Genomic DNA, 9,525 nt, shown 5'->3' with positions numbered 1-9,525 from the left:
CGATAAGATTTATTATAAAAATCAAATTTCTTCCTAATTATCTCTTTGATTATTTCTTTTTATTTATTTTTTGTTCTTTTTTGTTTTTCCTCTTGCTTTAAACCTCATTTATAGATTTTATTTTTTAATTTTTATAATCAACCTATGTAACATCCCACATCGCCTAGGGGAGTGAATCATATAAACCTTATATGTATATTCTCATCTCTACCTAGCACGAAGCCTTTTGGGAGCTCACTAGCTTTGGGTTCCGTAGGAACTCTGAAGTTAAGCGAGAAAGGGGCCAGAGTATTCCCATAATGGGTGACCCGCTAGGTAGTTCTACTTGCGTGAGTTCCCAGAAACAAAACCGTGAGGGCGTGATTGAGGCCCAAAGCGGACAATATCGTGCTACGGTGGAGTCAAGCCCGAGATGTGGTGACGGCCCGGGCTGGGATGTGACAATTTGGTATCAAAGCCAATCCCTGGTCAGAAGTGTGCCGATGAGGACGTCAAGCCCCTAAGGGGGTGGATTGTAACATCCCACATCGCCCAAATGAGTGGATCCTGTAAACCTTATATGTATATTCTCATCTCTACCTAGCACGAGGCCTTTTGGGAGCTTACTGGCTTCGGGTTCCGTAGGAACTTCGAAGTTAAGCGAGAAAATGGCTAGAGCATTCCCAGGATGGGTGACCTATTGGGAAGTTTTACTTGCATAAGTTCCCAGAAACAAAACCGTAAGAGCGTGGTCGGGGCTCAAAGCGGACAATATTGTGCTACGATGGAGTCAAGCCCGAGATGTGGTGACGGCCCAGGCCGGGATTTGACAATTTGGTATCAGAGCCAATCCCTTGTCGAAAGTGTGCCAACAAGGACGTCTGGCCCCTAAGGGGAGCGGATTGTAACATCCCACATCGCCCAGGGGAGTAGATCCTGTAAGCCTTATATGTATATTCTCATCTCTACCTAGCACGAGGTTTTTTGGGAGCTCTTTGGCTTCGGGTTCCATAGGAACTCCAAAGTTAAGCGAGAAAGAGGGCAAGAGCATTCCTATGATAGGTGACCCACTGGGAAGTTCTGCTTGAGTGAGTTCCCAGAAATAAAACCGTGAAAGCATGGTCGGGGCCCAAAGCGAACAATATCGTGCTACGGTGGAGTCGAGCCCAAGATGCGATGAGGACCCGGCCAGGGATGTGATTGTGACAGCTTGTCCCTAAAAATTATGATTTTTATAATTTTAAAAGTGTGAATTTACAAAAATGCCCTAGAGGTGAAGTTGTTGACTTTCATTGACCAATGTATACTGAGACGTACTAAATATTCTTTTAGCGTATTCCTAAAGTACTCGACGATATGAACGAGTAAGCGCAAGCATAAGTGAAATTGAAATTACGAACCAAAAGTATTTTAAAGAAATAACTATTCTATTTATATTATATTAATGTATGCTAAAAGGGGAGGACGTGTGTGTGTGTGTGTATGTGTGTTTAAGTGTGTGTGTATGTGACGGAAAAGGGGAAGAAAAAGAAAATGAACGGGGAGAGATGGAGGGATGAGGTGGAAAGAAGGGCTGCTGCCCAATTAGGAAGAGGAGAGAAGTGAAGGACCAATGGGAGGGAAAAGAAATGCGGGAAATGAGAGGAGAAGAGAAAGGAAAAGGAATTGGGTATGTACGACCCATGGACTCTGGCAACCCAAATTCATCCCTTTGACGGCTTTTCCTGGTAAATTTCTTCAAGTAACCAATTGGAAACCTCCCGATGACCTTCCCTCTTCCTATTACACCTAAAAAATCAAGGGTTTTGGCCTTGAAAATAGGTGAACCCGCAAGGTGGGCTGCGGCGGTTTTGTGTTCGAATCACTCAAATTTGAACAATTTCCTACAATTACCACCACCACTAAACTTCCCTTGAGGTCTGGAACAAAGCCCAACCAATGGTAGGGGCGGCGGAGCACCGAAGGCAACAATTCAAGAACACCCATCTTTAAGATTTCCAACAAATTTATGTAAAATTGAAGCTCTTACCAGCCAAATTGACCTTGGTCACGGGTATGAAAGTTACTCTACTCATTGAGATCTTCTTTCTTATAAATTTTGCTAATTTTTGGAAATAGTTGAATTTTGGCCGACCTCCACATGTGGCGGTACGTGCGGCGGCGCGTGGCCAGGAGACCTTCGATGCTACTTTTAAGCTAAATTAAATGCCCTGAATTCAGTTTTGATATCCGAATGTCATAGGTCGATCATTTGAATCAAATTTTGTTATGGTTTGGCCAAAATTTGAATTGACGATTTGACTGTTGGATCGTCACCAAAATTGGATACATTATAATATGTAATACTTAAGGATCATAGGAATTTATGGATCGGGAATCCGACGTACGAATCCTCCCGAATTGGATTTGCAAGTTCGTAAAATCAATGTTAACTGCCACTTGGTGTTGGGCAATTGGCGGATATCCGACCGTTGGATCGTAATGAAATTTTAGTATGTTATTCTAGAAGCATAATTTGTATCTATGGAGGTTGTGGATTGGAAATCTGATTTGCGGATCTTCCAGATCGAGTTATACAGGGTTGTAGACCTACCGTCGTTCTTTGATCGACGGTTAACTTGTGGTCAATGGGTCTCAAACTATTTTAGAAGGTCCTTGAGGATGTGCTTTATGTGAATTACGTATTCTATTGATAAGAGTTCTGAGATGTGATTCTATAATTGATCATAAACACCAATGTTCGGGATGCCTGGATATGCGTGCTAGAGAATCATAGTGTGGATTCCAGGTAAGTGGGTCTTTTTCTTTTTGTCATATGTATATAATTGATAGTTCCACAAATGCTTCTAAATTGAATTATGCATGTTACCTACAAATAATTGCGGTGAACTACGATTGGCTTGATCCTTGTTTAGGGTACGTAGGCAGTCTAACGAGACGTTAGATGCAACCATACAATAAATGAGACTAAATAATTGAGTCAAAAGGCTTGTTTGGGGAATTGAGCAATGTGAAAGAGATTGGTGGAAAATGTGAGATTTAACCTTATGTTTTTGTGGTTAAATGTTGGTTATAAAGCAATGTATGAAGAATTATAACATTGAAGTGAAAAATAGTTAGTAATGATAGTTAATTAAACTAGGGTTTAGTTGGGCTTATTACCGTTAATTATTTCCAAAGGTAATTAGTTCGGGAGTGGGGCAATACAGCTTATGCATTTTATGCCATTTGCATAAATGTTTATATGTGTGGAAATATTATGATAAGGTTGAATTTCATATTTACATCTTGGTATATACATATGTATGTTACTAGCACATAATTAAGGGTGAACGCTCTGAAGTGCAAAGGTGAATGCAAGACACGCAGGTAAGTTCAAGTGAGTTTATGGTATTAATTGAAATGATGGAGTTATGGCAGGACTACATTTATGCTTTAGGCAACTCTGACCTTGTCGTACAAGTTGCCCATGAGTCGTACATATTATATTAGACGTAGTTAGAGCTCATAAACCTACACCCTGGTGTTAGTGCTCCCGCCCGTGGCCAGTGCATAATCCTTCACGTGATGTCACCTCCCGCACCTTACACTCATCTTGGATCAAAGGTAGGTGCACAGTCCTGTCGTACAGACCACTATAGGTGGTTCCGACTCGTATATGACCCGCGATTATTCGCACAGTCTTCATGTGATCGTAGCACTTGAGCATATTTATTTACACCCAGTCCTGTCGTACAGACCACCTTAGGTGGTTCCGATTCTTGTGCAGGTATACTTAATGAGATATGGATAAGTCGTACATGTCACTAGAGGTGACTCTTGACTTATGAGCTAGCATATGTGATGAGATATGGATAAGTTGTACCGGTCACTAGAGGTGACTCCCAACTTATGAGCTAGCATATGTGATGAGATATGGATAAGTCGTACATGTCATTAGAGGTGACTTCCGACTTATGAGCTAGCATATGTGATGAAATATGTTATGAGCTAGCATATGTGATGAACTATGTTTACGAGCTAGCATATGTGATGAAATATGTTTACGAGCTAGCATATGTGATGAAATATGTGATGATATATGTTATGAGCTAGCATATGTGATGAGATATGTGATGAGCTATGGATAAGTCATACAGGTCACGTGAGGTGACTCCGGCTGGCATACCATTTCATATTGATTTATTTCACATGGATTACTTATTCTTGTTGAGATATTTGACACAGCATAACTGTGAGACTGTTATTTTGGTTATGGTTTTGAGTTATAGTCACGTCTGTTATTTTCTAGGAAATTATATAGGTGTTACGGCGAGAGGCTACTGCCTTTGGTAATTGAAATTGGTTTGAAAAGTTTTGTTTCACTCACTCACATTTTCTATTTTTGCACCCCTCCAGGTTCTAGCAGCAGAGTTTCTTTTAAGCACATATGTCTTCTTATAATGGCATAACCATTATCTTACTTTAAATTATTGTACCTATGCTCTATATCACGTGTGAAATGGGTCCAAACCTGCTCACCGCGCACTCGAGTACTTTGGGACTTTTGGGTTTTAATTTATTCATCATCATCATACTTTATGGTTTCGTCACCTTTCAAGTGTTAGTCAGCACAGCTCGATACGGAGTCCTAGTGGACATTTCGGGTCGAGGTGTGTCAACCTATATCACAGGTTAATTAATTTATCTACTTATATGATAGATTTTTTATAATCAACTAAGATTAATGTGTCTTGCTTGTAGATATCTATGTTTTTTCTACCTTTTAGTTAGGTTTCATATCTTGCTTGTAGGTATAATATTCATTCATATATTTGTTACTTGAGTTAGGGCAGAATGTTTTACATATAGATTTATGTTAGTATATTATTTTTTTGTTATAAGATATTAATTATATTTTTTGGAGTTGGAAAATGCATAATATTAGAATATTTTAATTGATTTTAATATTTTTAGACAAAAATATAAAATGAGTATAAAAGAAATAAAAACATGTAATTAGATAACTTGACTCATTCCTAAAAACCATTTATATTTTTGGACCTGGATCTAAAAGCCCCTTTTAGTTTTTGAGATTGGTCGTATGTGGGAATTGATTTGGTATAAAATACGTCCTGATCCAACATAAAAGGATTCTGGCCTTTTCCAATATCTAGTTGAACATTCCAAATGAAGATTTCTTTTTTTCTTTTTTTTTTTTGTCAACATTCCAAATTACGATTGTTTACTTTAGACATGGACATTATCTTATAGTAATTGGAACTCCAGTTAAACCTGGCAATTTCTTACGCGACTCATTAATATGATACATAAATGATAAAAAATAATGGGTTTCGGGTCAACACGATAATTAATTCGGTCATTATTAGGTCACACAATAAGAACCTATTAATAACATGTCCTTAACAGGTTTACACCAAAATGACACGCGGGTTACCCATTTCGACATGTTAAGAAAAAAGTTATTTTGATGATTTTAATTTTTTAAACTACTTAAAAAAACTTACTATAAAATACAATTAGCCATAGTTTATATGTATATATTGCATATTAAAATATGTATTATGGTATTATTATTCTATAAAAATTGGAAATTTGAAATTTTTATTTATTTTTATAGTATACTATAGGCAAAGAGTGAGATTACAAAATTATCAAACAAACTAAAAATAAAAATATCATGCAATTTAAAAATACCAAACACATTAAAAAAATATAATAATTAATTCACAACAAATGCTCATGATCGCATCCTCTACGCTTTGAGGATGGGTACATCGTTGTTTGAATTTTTAAAACCATACAGACCCTCATGAATAGTATTTTTAAGGGAGTTCAAAATAAACCAATATCATTTCCCTTGTGATTGTTGAAAATTGAAGAGTTTTATTGTGAAAAACATGCAAGGTTTCATCAACCTTGAAACACAACTCCTTTCATTTTACATATTCTTGAACACTTGGTATTTTGTAATAATGTACTAATGTTTTTTCATTAGACTCTTATTTTGGGTATGTAATACTTAAAAGACAAATGTTGTTTTTATGTTTTGAAGTAATATTTATGTGACAATGTGATATACATATACAAATTTAGTATTATGTTTTCAATTTTTTGGGGGTCAAATTATGTTTTTCATTTTCATTATTTATTGATTTAAAATATATTTTCCTTAACGGGTCAAGTCATATTACCCATTTACTTTAATGGGTGTTCTAAGACACGACCCGTTAAGATATCGGGTATGTCACGAACACGAAAAACACGACACAAATGTCAGGTCTAACTCCAATATTTGGGAATCAATCTTACCGGCCTTGCCATCCTACACTTATAAAGAATCATTCTTATCTTCTTCTTCTTTTGTATGGAGTTTTTGGTGATTATATACATAACATAAGCACATAAACTAGTGAATTGTTATTGACATTCTAAAAATCTCATTTTATACTTCAGACTTTATATAATCAAAAATAAAAATACACTTGTAAGAAGTGCGAGATGAAATTTTTTAAATGCTAATAAGAGTTCCTATAAACTAAATCATACTTATCTAATAATAGATGATGTTGTGGGCACCACCACATAATTGTGGTAAAAAATCTTCTTGGAAACGAAATTTTTGATACAATGATAATATACTTTGAGGAGGAAGATAAAGTCCGGACTGCAAACTCAACAAAAATATAATTTTTTATTGTCATTAATGAGAATGAAACATAAGACCTTTAACTTATAAGTAAAAAAGAATATCACTCGAGCGTAATATTAATTGATTCTCTTGAAGAAAAAAAACAAGTTATGCAAAGATTTTGACGAATTGAGCTACGCCAGGTAAAGAGATGATTAGGGAAATGGATAAACCAAATAAAGTAACCTTTTACGTCACCTAGAAGTCCGTCCGATTCTTGGTTAACTAATTAGCTTACGACATATATGTAATGAGCTTTTCTTTTCCACATTTTGCCTTTGTCACCATCCATATATATCACATCCCAACATTAACAAACGTCTTTACTTATCTCTAGCAGTGATATTATCTAGACCATGATAAGAGTTGGACAAATTAAGCCATCTAGTGAAATCCAATTCAAAATTTATCAAGACCGACCATCAGTAACGATAAGTCATTTTTTTTTTCATCTTTGTTTTTACAAAGGAAATGATACCTAGCTAAAATAAGTGTCAACCCAGCGTAGCTTAACTACTTTTTCATTTTACTGATACGGTTGGTCGATTCAAACTTGAATTCTTTTCCACTATTAAAAAAGAATACTAAACTAACAACTACTTGATCAGCGTAAATTAACACGAGTTTCCACGAATGGTACATATAAAAAATTTCATTTTTCATGTTAATTTGGCATGCAAAGTCTCATTTTCTTTATCCAGTTTCTTTTCCTATGATTTTACTTGATTGGTATTTTTAGGCCCCTGTCGTTTTCGCATGCCGGTCTCTGTGTACATTTTGTTGATCATTAATGGAATATTTCTTAACCTCAAAATAAAAATATATTCTTTCTCTGGGTAATGATGATAAGATTGGCTGCAATTAACATCTTCGAAGGAGAAAAATGATAAAAGTATTAGAATTAAGGGTTAATCTTAGTTTACTACTTTGAAGTTTTTTTGTTTTCAACATTTGGTACTTGAAGTTTTTTTCGTCCCAATCTAGTACCTAAAGTCATAATTCTAAGACACTTTCATTCATCTGTTAAGTTTTCTATTAGAACCTCCGTTAACTGATGACATGACACCCAAGTGGACAATGACTAGACGACACGTGTCAATATGGGTCCACGTGGATATTAAAAAAAATTAAAACTAAAAAATATTAACAAAAAAAAAAAAAAAATCCTTACAAACACAATCCGCCTCTTACTCACCCCACCACCCCTGCCTCCCTTCTCCCTTCTCCCTCCCTTCTCTCCTCTGCATCCACCCATCCGCTCCCTCTCTACATCCACCCATTCGCTCCCTCCCTTCTCTCCTCTACACCCACCCATTCGCTCCCCTCTTTCTCTCTCTTCCACCTTCTTCATCTCCACCCGTTGCAAAAAACCTAATCCCCAAAAACAAGATCTTGAAGTTTAGGAAGAAGATTGCAGGAAATGAAGGGGTATTTCAACCTCTTCTATCCCTCAAGATCTCATCCTGGGATTGGGGGCGATCCTCGACATCGGTTTGGGCCTCGACGACTCCAAAGCATCGCTTCTCCTCCGTGAACACAACGATTTCAGTCCGACTCATTACTTCGTCGAAGAGTTTACCACTCACTACAATGAGACCGATCTCCACTGCTCCTAGGTTCGGGTACAATTTCTATTCATAATGCCATTTTGATTCGGAGTTCTTCATTTTTTTTAATTTCTTTGATTATTTTTGCTAACTCAGTGGTTTTAATTCAGGCGGCAACGACAACGAGGAGTCTGGAGGAGAGGAACACAAGGTTGGAGGACATGGGCTGGCAAATTTGGAATTTGATGTGGGTTTGGTGGAATTTAAGGGTTTTGATGTGGGATTGAGCTTCTTCAACTCGACGTTCTTGGTGGAATTGGAATTGTAGGTGGATTTCAAAATCTTGGTTTGGTTCTTGGAGGATCACATGTTGGGTTTGCAAAGAAATTTTTTTTCATATATATAATTTTTAATTATTAATACTCACGTAGGCCCATATTGACACATGGCGCCTAGTCATTATCCATGTGGCGTCATATCATCAATTAATGGAGGTTCTAACATAAAACTTAACGAATGTATGAAAGTGTCTCAGAATTATGACGACTTTAGGTACCAGACTAGTTGGACCACCAAGAAACTTCATGGTAGTAAACTAGGATTAACCTTAGAATTAAACTCTAAAAGTCTAATACTAATTAGTTTACATACTTATACTCGAGAAAGTGGAGTTCTACTTGATGAGCTATCATGTTCAGTCCTGACTTTTTTGGTGCCTGGGGCGAAGGCTAAAAAACGTGCAATTTTTCAATATACAAACATATAATAAAAGTCTAATGCTAATTGTTTTCTTGTATTTTTTTTAAGAAAAATCATTGATTATATCATCATATTCCAAGTCTTCAACCTCATCATTTTCAATGCATAAGATTGCTAATCCATTTAGTGTTGGAAGTATACCCACAAATCCACTCATTTGATGTAATAGCTTTTGAAATACTTATTGTGTTAAACTATTATATGTTTAATGAAGGGAAAATCTTATTGTTAATCACTATTTATTGTATTATGTGTTTAAGCAATAAGGGGATCCAAGGACTGTATTTAATCTAAGAGAGAAGTGATCTAAGTAAGTAAGATTAACGAGACCTTTCTCTTATGTTCATTCCTAAAACGTTCATAGCCATAGGATTGCCAATTGGGCATTGACAATCCGCTAAGGTTAGTATGTGTTATGTTAACTCAAGCGTGAGTATGACTAGTCTTAAGTCATCTAGTGTTGGACACTGAGACAAGCACATAGGTGCTCAAAAGGTAATCAAGTACACTGAACAACGATCAAAACAGAGTTCAAATATACATGTCATG

At 36.3% G+C, this 9,525-nt stretch overlaps 1 long non-coding RNA gene across 1 annotated transcript; it reads left to right on the top strand.

Annotated features, from left to right (window-relative positions):
* The first annotated feature begins 7,896 nt into the window (after positions 1 to 7,896).
* Positions 7,897 to 8,639, top strand: LOC114821652 (uncharacterized). The gene is made up of 2 exons (XR_003769335.2): positions 7,897 to 8,292; positions 8,388 to 8,639. It is a non-coding gene; the product is annotated as an uncharacterized lncRNA (long non-coding RNA).
* The last annotated feature ends 886 nt before the right edge of the window (positions 8,640 to 9,525 follow it).

This window comes from Malus domestica, chromosome 15, assembly GCF_042453785.1.
Source record: "Malus domestica chromosome 15, GDT2T_hap1".
Classification (NCBI taxonomy): domain Eukaryota; kingdom Viridiplantae; phylum Streptophyta; class Magnoliopsida; order Rosales; family Rosaceae; genus Malus; species Malus domestica.
The sequence above is the reverse complement of the archived record's forward strand: the minus strand, read 5'-3'. Positions and strand labels throughout refer to the sequence as shown.